Consider the following 13,373-nt stretch of genomic DNA (forward strand, 5'->3'; position numbering starts at 1 on the left):
CTGCAGGATTCCCTGGCTCTGCCTAGTGTTTGGCTATGGGTCTCTGCATCTGTTCCCATCAGTTGCTGGATGAAATCTCTCTGAGGACAACTGCACTAGGCACTGATCTATGAGTATAGCAGAACAGCATTAGTAATCATTACGTTCATCCCCCACCCCCCAGTCATATTTGGTTCTATTCTGGCTCCTGGCCATCTAGACAGTGTCAGGCGTGGGTTCCCTCCCTCTCATGGTGTTGGCCTGAAGCTGGACCAGTTGTTGGTTGGCTGTGCTCGCTAGTTTTGAGCTACTGTTACCCCAGCACATCTTGCAGGCAAGACAGATTGTAGGTCGAAAGTTCTGTGGCTGGGTTGGTGTCCCAGTCCCATCCCGTGTGGGTCTGAGCTAGGTCCTCTGCATCATGGTTGTGTAGCTGGGTGTCCTTGTGGGAATCCTAACACTCCCAACAGTGGGACTAGGGCTGACTGACTCTTTTGCCTTCTCTCAGGACTCTTCTCCTCCTACTGGGTTACGCCATTCAACCTTGATATGAGGGTTGGTGCCTAGTCTTATTGTAGGTTGTTATGCTGTGTTCAGATATCCCTGGGAGGTCTGCCTTTTTTTTTTTTTTAAGGGAAACAGAGGAGGAGTGGATCTGGGGGAGAGGGGAGGAGGGAGATGAGTGGGAGGAGTAGAGGGATAGGAAAGTACATTCAGGATATAATATGCGGGAGAAAGCTTTAAAAAAAAAAACAAGCTTGTTTTTAAAGACAAGAAAAAAGTAGAACAAAGACAAAGGCTTGGAAAGGAAAGAAACTTTTTGTTGTTTTTGGAAACAGGGTCTCCTCTCTGTGTAGACCAGGTCTGCCTCCCAAATACTGGGATTAAAGGCTTGTACCACCATGCCCTGCAGGAACATTATTATTCCACACGGAGAGGACAGCTTATATAAATATTCTAACCTTAGGAATAGACATGCGTTTCCCAAAAAGTCAACATGCAAAATTAAGTTGCATTCCTAAAACAATGTAATAAGCACTCTAAAATTTCTCTGACGTAATGATATATAAGGCATAATTTAAAGTCATTCCATTTAAATAGCTCAGAAGTAAATTATCTAAAAAGACCTCTAACAAAAAACTAATAAAAGCAGTGAAACTTTATTATGAGATACTCATGTGAGAAATGTTTTGTTCGTGGCAATGGAAGCCTAATTAAAAAGAAAAACAAGTACTAAAAATGTCATCCAGTTTTCTCAAAGTCATTGGAATATAATTCCAATGAAATTATAAGCATAACTCACATCTCTCTAACAGATTCTTAAGTTTCTCTGAAGTAAGAATGTCTGAGATAATTGTGTTATTTTGTGTAGTGGTTTGAATATGCTTGGCCCAGGAAGTGGCACTATTAGGAGGTATGGTCTTTTGGAGCAGGTATGGTCTTGCTGGAGGAAGTGTATCACTGTGGGGTGGGCTTTGAGACCCTCCTTCTAGCTGCCTGGAAGACAGTCTCCTCCTGTTTGCCTTTGGAACAAGATGTGGGACTCTCAGCTCCTCCAGGGCTATACCTGCCTGGATGCTGCCATGCATCTGCCTTGATGATAATGGACTGAACCTCTGAACCCATAAGCCAGCCCCAATTAAATGTCCTCTATAAGAGTTGCCTTAGTCACAGTGACTCTTCTCGGCAATAGAAACCCTAACTAAGACAGTTTGCTTTTTACTGCCTGGACAAAAATACCTGAGCTAAATAACTCTGAAAGTTATAATGACTCCAGTGTTAGGGGACTCAGCCCATGTCTCTTGGCTCCCATCTCTGAAGCCTGAAGTGAATCTGGGCATCATGGTGCAGAAGTACAGAATGGAGCAAAGGACTGTGGCCCTAGGAGCAGAGTAAGAACAAGGGGCTGTGAAGGAAACACCCCGAGCACCCATCCCTTCAGCTAGCTTCTCCACACCCTAAGTTTTCATGCCCTCTCAGGAATACCTCAGCAGAGGACCAAGCCTTCCATTCATCCAAACTTTTGTAATAATCTCACACCTATAACTCCAGCACGAAGGGCTACCTAACCAGGCCCTACCCTTCCCACACTCCACAAATTGTGTGTGTGTGTGTGTGTGTGTGTGTGTGTGTGTGTGTGTGTGTGTGTGTGCGCGTGCGTGTACACAGCCAATACTGTATCTTATGAGAGAAAGAGAGGCAGCAGAGTGGGTATGAGTCTCTACCTCAGGACCTGTGCACCCCTGGGGCAGCTGGCCTTGAGTGTTTCTCTCTGTGTGCTTGAGGTTTCTCAGCTGGAAAATGGGGAATGAAATGGTCCACTGTGTAGTTCTGTTGGCACCCACTTGGCAACAAGAGCTCGTTAAATGGTAGCTGTTGTTATTACTGTATTTTCTCTGGCAAAGCAGTTTTCCAAAGAAAACATAAAGAACTGTCTGTGCCTATTCATCATAGACAAAGAAGGACAGACCAAAGAAAAGAAGATCAAAAGTCCGACTTGGTGAGCCAAGGTGTTCATTGTGGTGACTCATAAGAGCACGGATGACTCCAGGCAGTTACTTACACAATGGAAGGGGCAGCATGACTCACCGAAAGTACTTTGAGGAACTGAGGTGGCCATGTTAGCAAAGTGTCCCAGCAGCGTAGGTGACTAGTAACGCTGTTACAAGCACGAAGAGTGCCGTGGGCAACTGTCAGACACCTATACTACTGAAGAGTTCCACTCCATTGTTTACCTCCTACACAACCAGAAGATGAGGAATGACGTTCTGATCCCTCAGAAAGTTCTAGAGCCCTTTAGGTTCTGTGAGTGTCTGCCTCCTCCACAAGAGGCCTGATCTCGTGCAGGTCTTCTGTGGAAGATCACTGTTCAAGATGGCAATGGTTACATCCAGCCCTCAGAAAACAACAACGTTGTAGTCACGAAGACAGGGCTTGATGAAAGTGACAAGGATTGTTAAAACAATCCTTCACAGTCAGCCGGTAGGGAAATTATCTAGAAATAATGTCAAAGGCCAGATTTGACATCTCAGGGTAAACTGAGGCAGGCAGCAAAAGGAGGTATGGCGTTGGCGATTGGGCGGTGCTGATAGCCTCTGGAGGCCCACTGAGAGCAACAGATGATTAACAGGTCAGTACTACTGAGGGAACAAAACTAAATTATCTGGGGCAGGCAAGAATGCCCAGTGAGAAACTCTGAATTCTTTTAACTCTTAAGTGTACATACATATAGACAGACACAAATATGTTAGGTGAATGGAGCAGAGCCCCAACGGCCATATTTTATTTCTTCTCTCTGGCTTTTTTATACCTTCTTAGACAAAAATTTTTTATAAAATTACCTCATAGATGAAATGTTACACAAAAGGGTAGTTACAGAAGGATATTGATACACTTCCGGGAAAAGAAAGCCGCACTTACATAGCGGCAAGATAGACACTGCCTGTGAAAGCAAAGAACTGGTTTCTAGGGACGCGGGAAGCGGTATCCATCGCCCATGCTTTCATACCCTCCTGAGTCATAAGGCAATGACCCTGATATTGAAATGGCTTGGGCTATTCGAGCGACGAAGCATGCTGAAGTCCATTATAAACTGATTTCATCAGTTGAGCCATGGTTTATGAAACTAAGTAGATGACCAAATCTATTCTGAGTTCTGAAAAGTTTTTAAGACACTCAGGGTAGAGTATTGGACCCAGAATAGCTCAAATCAGAATCGGCTAAAGAGAGTGGAGGCCATTCTGCTTAAAATTTGAAGGGATTGTAGAAGATTACAACTATGGCCCTTTGCTGCGACTGGATTGTTCCCAGGGCTACACTGAAGAGAACACTATTTTTGTACCCAGGATTCTTTTTTTTTCCTTTGTCATTGAAATTGCTCAGAACCAAGAAGGTTAAAATGAAACAGTTTCCTTCAGTGTTCAGGACAAATAAGGAGAGGAAGGAGTTGACAATAAAGAAGAGGAAACTGAGAAAGGAGCTGATAGTGGAGGAGAAAAAGAGGAAGGAGTCAATAGAGAAGGAAAAAAGTAGAAAACTAAACAAGGGAGGAGGAGAAGAAAGCCAAGAAACAGTGACTCAGCTGAACCCACACATGTCTGTGCTGCTCGCACAGTCCCCTTTGGTTAAATGACGCCCTTGTGGGAGAGGAGGCCTCAGACAGACATCTCTCAAGCTAGCAAGAGAAGCTACTCTGGGCATAATAGCTTAAACATGATTAGTGGGGTCCCTTAGTTCATTATTGTTTGATACCTTTTTTCTTGGCTGTACAAAATGTAAGACATTTTGTAAATAAATTCCTTTTGGTTTATTTTTCTTAAGAAAAAAAAAAGAAGAAGGATGTTGATAGTAAGTTCAAAGCAGTGTTTCATTCTATAAGCTCATTGTAAGTTCAAAGCAACAGTTTCACATGGCCTTACTTTATCACAGTGCACATCTGTGACCTCATCCTTGGACCTGACCTAGAATGAATGTTTTTCCTGGATCACAAGTTTGTCCCAAACCTAATTCTCTTCTTAGTGCAATTTATTAAAGGTCGTTGTTTTCCTTATTATGCAGCCTTTACCTATTTTTCCACGAGGGGACACATTCTGTTCTTGATTCTAACTTTATTACGTCTTTCTGGCAAAACAACTAAAACCATCTCCTTAAACTTCCTTCCTAAAATATTTTAATCAAACCAAGAATGCTATAAAGCCATTCATTCATCTAAACAGCATTAATTCATGGAAGTTCATCTTCATGTTGATGTGCAGAAAATTTGCCCAATAGGGTGGGCCGATGCCCAGGAATCATTAGGCTATGTGATAGTGGCAGGAGAGGCATATCAGCAGTGAGAAGCATCCTGGGATGAAGTCTCTGGGCTGTGCCTCTCCAGAGTGCACCCACTGTAGCCATGGAAACAGTGGGCTGTCTCCAGTGAGCTCACTCACTTGCCACACCCTTTCCTCGATGGCTTCTGTCAAAATAAAAATCAATGTAATGTTTGAAATCATTAGGTAGCTTTAGCAACAAGAAGCCCCACTTGTCATCTCCCCACCTGCCACAGTCTGGAAGTAAGAGACTTGGAAAAGTTAGACATCGCTGTGGAAAGGTAGAGGATTGTCCCACAGAGAAAGCGTCCTGCAGAAGGCACTGCGTCAGGTGTAACCAGTCAGGGGATGGTGTCAAGACTGTGAGCTTCTCTGTAAAGTTCTGGGGGAGGAGACATTTCTGGGCAGAAATAGAAAGCATAAAGGGTTGTGCTAATTTCCTAGATTAATTAGAGGAGTGTCTCAAAGCATGCCTAATGGAGCCATTTTCTTCTGTAGAATAAGCGAGTCTATTTCCAATTTAGCATGAAAGAAAAAAAAATTAAACCTACATATCATGCGTGTGCAAACACACATACACACACATACACACACACACATATTATATATATGGAGAGAGAGAATAGAGCAAGGAGAGAGAGAGAGAGAGCACACAACCACTTCATTTCCATTCAAGGACAGCTTTCTGTCAATGATGCAGAAGAACTGAATAAACATTTAGCTTTTCAGTATCAATTGCCGTATGAAAGTGGAGGTACACAGACAGCTGCTTAATCTGGTTAAACTTAAAGCCATAGGTACAGAAGAACAAATATGACCATAAAGATGTAAGTAATACCATTGTTTGGCACTTTCCTTGTACGCAGAAGAGAGACAGCCTATCTGTCTAAGCACCAGAAATGGTAGTCACCGAATCTCTAGGCTCAGCACCGCTCTGTGGGAATTACCGGTGCTCCCTTGTTTCCGTTTTTAATTTAAGCATTAGTGATTTATATTCAGTATCACTGACATGCTATCTTGCTTCATATCACTGGGGTACATATTACCTAACACAGCACTGCCCCCTCCTTTGTCCTGTTTCGTTCCACATGCTACATAGAGGCGATTCCAGGATGATAGCAGACATCAAAGTGAGGGGCTTATCAGGAAATTCATTGTAAAATCCTTAGAGCTACATGTGTAAGAACTAAAAGCCCAATCAGTGTCCAGTGTTTACTCCAAGAGCTTTGCCACAGGCCTTATTCTCTGCAGATGCTGGAGTTCGAAGACAGAGTTACCATGCCAAGTTGTCCAGGATAACTTGGAACTCACTTTGTAGACTTGGTGAGCTTTGAATTTACAATCCTCCTGTCCCATTGAAATTATAGGCCTGTAACCACCAGGACTGATCTATGCCTGTGCATTTATAATAGGTAAGCATAATCTATAATCATTTTAGAGTGCGTGTTTTATTATATAATTCTTTCACTAATTTTTGTACAGTATGTTCGGATCATGTTCTCCCCTCCTCCACCTTTTCAACAGGTCTTTTTCACCTTGTTGCCCACCCAACTTCATGTTCTTACTCTTTCCCACTCTACCTCTCTATAAAAAAACTGAAAATGAAACAAGCAAAAAGCCCAAACAAAACAGGAAGTACACACACACACACACACACACACACACACACACACACACACCCCAAAAAACAAACAAAACATAGAGTTCCTTTTGTGTTGGTCAGCTATACCCGGGGCCTGCCCGAGTGTGGTTGGTATACCCAGTGGGACTAGATTAGAGAAAACTGATTGTCCCTTTGCCAGAAGTATCAATTAAAAATAGCTTCTTGGTTATGAATAGGACCTTGTGTACTATGACCCTGTCAGGCTTGAACCTGTGCAATTCTGTATATGCTGTCATAATTTCTGTAGTTCATTTGCACACCAGTCCTGTTGTTTCTAGAGGAGAATGTCTCCCCCGAGTCATCAACCACATCTGGCCCTTACAGTCTTCTCACCTCCTCTTCCCCATAGATCTTGAGTAGGATCCCTGATCCTTAGGGACCGAGCACTCGGAAGTCTCCAATTCTTTGCACATTGACCACTTATGGGTCTCTGTTAATTACCATCTACTACAAGAAGCTTCTCTGATGAGGGTTTTGCAGGATGCACTGATCTATGAATATGACAATATGTCATTAGAAGTCATCATAATATGTTCCTTTATCATAACAATAGGTTTTCCCCAAGGCCTATCTATCACCTGTCTTGTTTCAGGGTTTTCACCATGTTAACAAGTGTCAGGTATGGGTTCCATCTCATCGAGTGGCCTCATATCTAATCAAAGAGTAGTTGGTTACTCCCATAACATTTGTGCCACTAATGTACCAGTATGTCTTACAGGCAAGTCATGACTGTAGGTGGCAGGGTTTATATCTGGGTAATACTGATGACCTTTCTCCTCCAGTAATACACAGGGTACCTTCTAGTAGTGTGAATTCTAGTCAGTAGATGTGAAGCTTCTAGTTTGGCATCAACTCAATGGTTCCATGACATTTTCAGGAAATGGGACTTACCATCAGGTCATGGGAACAACCACTAGCCTTGGCAACAGCCTGTGCTATTTGGAAGAGGGGTGCATGACTCAAGATGTCCTACAACTGGTGCTGGAGGTTTTCCTTAGTGGCATAAGATGTCTAGTTGGGTCACTGTCTCCCCCCATTATACAGTGATGTATGTTATTTAAATATCATTAATGTATATATTTTAGGAAGCTTCTACAGTAGTAGGTTTCCATTTGATTTTTCAAATGCCCTCTGGCCTCCCTCCCCTTTACCCTGGCCTCCCATCTCCCTTCCCACTCTGGTTCTTGCCTCTACTTCCCACGGGCAGAGATTACAAGTACGTGGTGCCACACTTGGTTTATGCAATGCTGGGAAACTGAACCTAAGGTCTCATGCCCACTGGACAAGCACTCTACCAACTGAGCTACAACCCCTGCCCCACAATAAACTCCTGACGGTGGTTACATCGTGTGAAGCAAGGCGGGGAAAGAAATCACTCTTTGCTTTCTCTGCTTCAGTATTACCTGGCTGATCAAAACCATGTTGCTATTGGTATTTTTTTTAATAGAAAAATGTAAGTCAAATGAGTAAAACTCTTCAGGGAATTGTTGCTCATCTCCAAAGACACTGGACCCACAGCTCCAGATCTGCAGGAGAATCAGCAGCCCAGCCAGGCGGGAGTCCTCTCTTGAGGGCAAATAGAATGCAATGTTCTCTGAGGTTGAATGCATTCTGGATTCAGTGAGCTCCTTAAGCAAATAGAAGTTAGCATCGCACCGTCGGAGTACGACAATGCTGTGTGTAAATCGGGATGAAAAGAACAACCAACATCTATTCTTTCAGCTTTGCCCTCTCACATCCTAAAGAATTTCACAGGTAGGCAGAAGTTTCTATGAATCCTAATCTTTAGACTCACCTTGTTTAGATTTTATTGTTTTTTTTTTAAACTTTATAGAAACTAGAATGCGAGCAAAAACACAATCAAATGTCTGTTTGTTTTTCAAGACAGGGTTACCCTGTGTGGCCGTGGTTGTCCTGGCACCATCTCTATCAACCAGGCTGGCATCGAACTCAGAGCGATCCACCTGGGCTAGGATTAAAGGTGTGCAAAACCAATACCTGGAACAATCAAATTTCTAACTGACACATTTTATTTAAATTTTCAGAAAAGTATGAAATAACTTAAGTGGAAGTATATAGTAAGCTTTCCCTGAAATGGCCGAGAAGCACTTGAAGAAATGTTTAATGCCCTTAAGTCATCTGGGAAATGCAAATCAAAACAACTTAGAAATCCTACACCTGCCAGACCTGACTGAGATCAAAAACACAAGTGACAGCTCATGCTGGTGAGGAAGAGTAGCAAGGAGAACACTTCTCCATTGCTGGTGGGAATACAAACTTGTACAGCCACTTTGGAAATCAATATGGTGGTTATTCAGAAAATTGGGAATCCATCTACCTCAAGATCCATTATACCATACCTGGGCATATACCCAAAGAATGCTCCATCACATACCACAAGGACATTGGCTCAACTATGTTCACTGGGTTTATTCATAATGGCCAGAAACTGCAGGGAAATGGATGAAACTGGGGTGGGGGGGAATCATCTAGAAAGACAAACATGAGCTCCGAAAAAAAAGAACAAAAAATAAATAAATAACTAAATAAATAAATGGGTATTAGCTGTAAGGGACAATCATGCTACAATCCACAGATACGCAGAGGCTATGTAACAAGTCAGGACACATGGATCTCCCTGGGAAGGGGAACTAGAACAGATTCTAAAGGTGTACTGGTAGGTGGGTGGGGATGGGAACAGGGCTGGACAGGTTGTAGGGAATGGTAGAAGAAAGTACTGGGAGAGACTACTGGAATTGGGAAGTGGGGAAGAAACCTAGGGTGATGAAAAGCCCCAGGAACCTACGAGGGTACTCTAGGGGAAATTCCTAGTAATGGAGGACAGGAAGCCTGAACCAGCCATCTTCTATAACCAGGCAAGGCTTCCAGAGGAGGGGTTAGGACACCAACCCAGCCACAAACCCCTCAACCTATGATTGTCCTGCCTACAAGATGTGCTGGGGTAAAGGTGGCACAGAACTTGTGGGAATAGCCAACCAGTCCAGCTGGAGACTCAAGCCATGAGAGGGAGCCCATCCCTGACACCGCCTGGAGGGCCAGGAATTAGAGGATGAACAGTCCAGAGACCTAAGAAAAAACCAACATGACTGGCAAAAAGAAAAAAAAATCAATGAAATGATTCCTACTGATATGCTGCTATGGGCATAGGCCAGAGCCTAGATAATCATCATCAGAGAGGATTCATCTAGTAACTGATGGGAGCAGATGCAGAGACCCACAGCCAAACATTAGGTGGAGCTTGGGAAATCCTCTTGTGAAAGAGGAGAAGGAAGGATTATAGGAGCCAGAGAGATGAAGGACACCATAAGAAAATGGCCCTCAGAATCAACTAACCAGGGTTCATGGGCTCATAGAGACTGAAACTATAATGAGGGAGCCCATACGGGTCTGACCTAGGTCCTGTGCATATATATTTATAGCTTGGTCTTTCGTGAGACTCCTAACTTGGGGAAGGGGAGCTGTCTCTGACTCTTTTGCCTCCTTTTGGGATCATTTTCCTCCAACTGGGTTGCTTTGTCCAGCTTTAATATGAGGAGTGAGTCTTATTGCAATGCGGCATGCCATTTGATATGCCATGTTTCATTGATATCCCTGAGAGGCCTGCCCTTTTCTGAAGGAAAGTGGAGAAGTAGAGCTAGGGGAGAGGGAAGGTACAAGGGAGGGACTGGGAGGAGAGGAGAGAGGAAAAGCTACAGTCATGATGTAACCTATGAGAGAAGAATGAATATAAACAAAAGAACAAATGAATAGATGTCCATTCTTTAACTCTTGTTCTTGAGAGTTGAATAACAGTATACTTACTAAAGGGTATGCCTCTAAATCCTATGCTCCCACATGCCAGAAGCAGCTCTCCATCCCATTATGAAAACCGAAAGATATCTTCTGACTAATGTCCCTTGAAGGACAAAAAGGGTCCCTGTGGGGAGCAGACTGTAATGGAATAGTATTCAGCTACCAAAAAGAATGGATTATTTTTTGATATGCATTTATAAAACAATGCCCAAGATAAAACAATAAACAAGGAAAGATACAAAATTGCATGTGCATTACCGTATGCCAATACCATAATGATAAAAAGCTTGGGCTCTGGAGCTGAGCTGCCTTCAAACCAGTTAGGTAGGTTGTTTAAGGAGTTACTCATTTACTAGATGCTAAGGGGACCGGCCTACGGTCAAGGACATGGTATAAATCAGATGTGAGGATTCAGGGGATACTCAGAATGTCCAGCGTAGATGTCATAGAGTGCGATCATCATTCTTACCATCGTATGTGAGAAAATGGGGTTGACAGAACATGTCTAGAAAGATGCATGACAGAAATGGTAGCCAGGCAATGGACCGGCTAAGAGAACAGGAGACGTGTCGTCTATACGGGGCACTCTTTGGTGCAGTTGGGATTTGATGATTTGAACAACTCGAAAAAGATAATTCTGTTTCGAGATGTATACGCCTACCTTCTTTTTTAAAAGCACCTTGAAACTTGTGAGTAGCCATTTCCCTCTCTCAGTAGCCCAGTGCTAAGGTCCCTACTGCTAGAGAACAAGTAGTAGCCAATGGTGTTTCCCTCCCAGTCAGTAATAACCTTATTGGATGAATATTTCTATTTTAGATTAAACTCAACATTCAAGAAATAAGACAAAGTACCAAATGGCTTAAAAGAATGTCTATATAGTCTTACGATGTGGATTGGGAGGTTAGTTAAAACAAGTGTGTCTCACTCTCATAAATACCTCCACTAACATAACTCTTAGGACAGACACATTGTGCAACTGAGTTAATAAGTCAGGGTAGCAGTTTATAAGCACACTCAGGTTTAAGAGTGACAGGGAGGCAATCTATTTGGCAGTGTTTATAACTATAAGGAACTACAAGAAAAAAAAAACAGACTTAAAAGATTGTGGGGCCTCCTTAAGCATACTCCCTAAGAAGTCCTATGTTGTTGTTGTAAAAATATAAAAAAATTTTAAAAAGTATCTTGTCTTTTATTCCGCGTGATCCGGCACCTCAGTGCCTCAAGATATCTGCTAGATATCTTGGTGGAAACACATCCCAACTCCTCAGTGGCCCAGTGTCTCCAGCTGCCGCACACTTTTCTACACTCAAACCGTCACATAAAAGAACACACAACACAATAATCTTTGACCCAATTGATAAGATATAATTGCCCACATAAACATACAAAGCCCAGTACCATCCATCCCTTAAAAACATTAATAACCCTGTAAATACACAGAGCGGAATCTTAATATCACCCTCCATTGTCCTGCCACATCTTCTCTCTCTCTCTCTCCCTCCTGTCTCTTTTCCTTTCCTTTCCAGTATCCTCCTCTTCCTTCAAACTTCTCTCCCACCCATCCTTCCTTTTCCTCCAATGACAGGCCTCCTTCTATCCTGTACCTGCGTGTGTTTTACAAATTCCATGGGGAGAAGGTTCTGCTGAAGTCACCCAATTCCTGAGTAGTGACCAGGCAGTGGAATTAGCATCAAAATACAGATAACTCCAGGGCAAACCACAACACTATGTCTTGTCAAAGAATAAAAGTTAATGGGGAGATCTGGGAGATCTGGGTATCTGGTGCAGCATGTAAGGAGTTTAGTAGCTGTTACTCTGACCTCTCCACGATTTTTAAAAAGAAAAATAAAAGCTGAATAAACTGAAAAAAAATCAACAACTCTTCCTATATCCATAGAACAAATAAAGATCAGGGCTAAAGCACTGTCATTGCAGGAATATTTGATCACACTGCGACCCCCGAGAGATTGTGTTGTTTAGTGGGAAAACCTGTTTCTAGCTGCGATATCACTCAACCCTTAGCACACACCTTTAATCCCAGTAGCTGGCATATAGACACACCCTTGGTACTCATTTAATCCCAAACAAGGATGGTAAAGTCAGTTTGTAGAAGGAAGCACCCATGTTTGAAAGTGATGTCTAATTGAGTGGCAGACAAAGTGACAAATCAGAGAAAGATTTGACAGAATAGGATATGCCCAACTCTCAGGAGAACAGAGGCAACATAAGAGGGAGCAGTGCAGAGGGAGAGGGGAGAGAGGGGACGCAGTTTTACCTGGAGAGTTTTACAGAGACAGGCTGAAGAGAGAACAAGCTAGACACGGGGGAAGACAGAATGAGCCAGAGAATGAGAAGGAGCAGAAGGTCAGAACAGACTGCCAAAGTTAGTGTAAGACCAAGCAGTGCAAAAATTCAGAGGCCAAAAGGGAAGCCAGATTGAGTCAGTCAGCTTGGAGAGTAGTTTTAGCAAGAACAGCTGAGTTGAACCAGCCAGCCAGAGTTCAGAAAGAATGAGACAGGTGAGCTTATTCAGCAATAAGTCTCAGAGGCTGAAAACATTCTAGACCTAGATAAGATTGATGGAGGCAAGGAGCTTCTGGGATTAGGCCTAGGTTAACAGACAGAGACAGTAAGCCTTTAAAATGACAATTAGAACAGGAGAATAAAAGTTATATTTGCACACAGCCCTTATAATTGGAGATACAGACAAATGCAGAGAAATGCAGCTTACTGGGAACTAGAAAGCCATACCAGAAACCTCTTGTAAAACTAGTACAGGGATGACATGACCCATACAGAGAACCCAAAAGAATCATTGAAAACACACGTGGACCTAAGAAGCAATATGGCAAGGCTCCAGAATACGAGGTCAATGTGGCAACAGGCACTCAGTTTTAGATGCTAGCAATGAGTTAATAGACATAGAAGTTTAAGAAAAACACATTGTCATTTATATTAGCATCCCCAAAATAAGATGCTTAGGCACAAATATAACAAAATTTACATACTGGTGTAAGGAAAAATGGTATCAAAGAAAAATTAAATGGAGAGATGTTCTCTGTTCATAAAAATTCAGTATTTTCCAAATACAGAGACCAAGAGTCAAA

General features: G+C 42.7%; 1 pseudogene; it reads left to right on the forward strand.

Annotated features, from left to right (window-relative positions):
- The first annotated feature begins 2,732 nt into the window (after positions 1 to 2,732).
- LOC116895732 overlaps positions 2,733 to 13,373 on the forward strand; it is a 55,518-nt pseudogene continuing 44,877 nt past the window's right edge.

Source organism: Rattus rattus, chromosome 3, assembly GCF_011064425.1.
Source record: "Rattus rattus isolate New Zealand chromosome 3, Rrattus_CSIRO_v1, whole genome shotgun sequence".
NCBI lineage: Eukaryota > Metazoa > Chordata > Mammalia > Rodentia > Muridae > Rattus > Rattus rattus.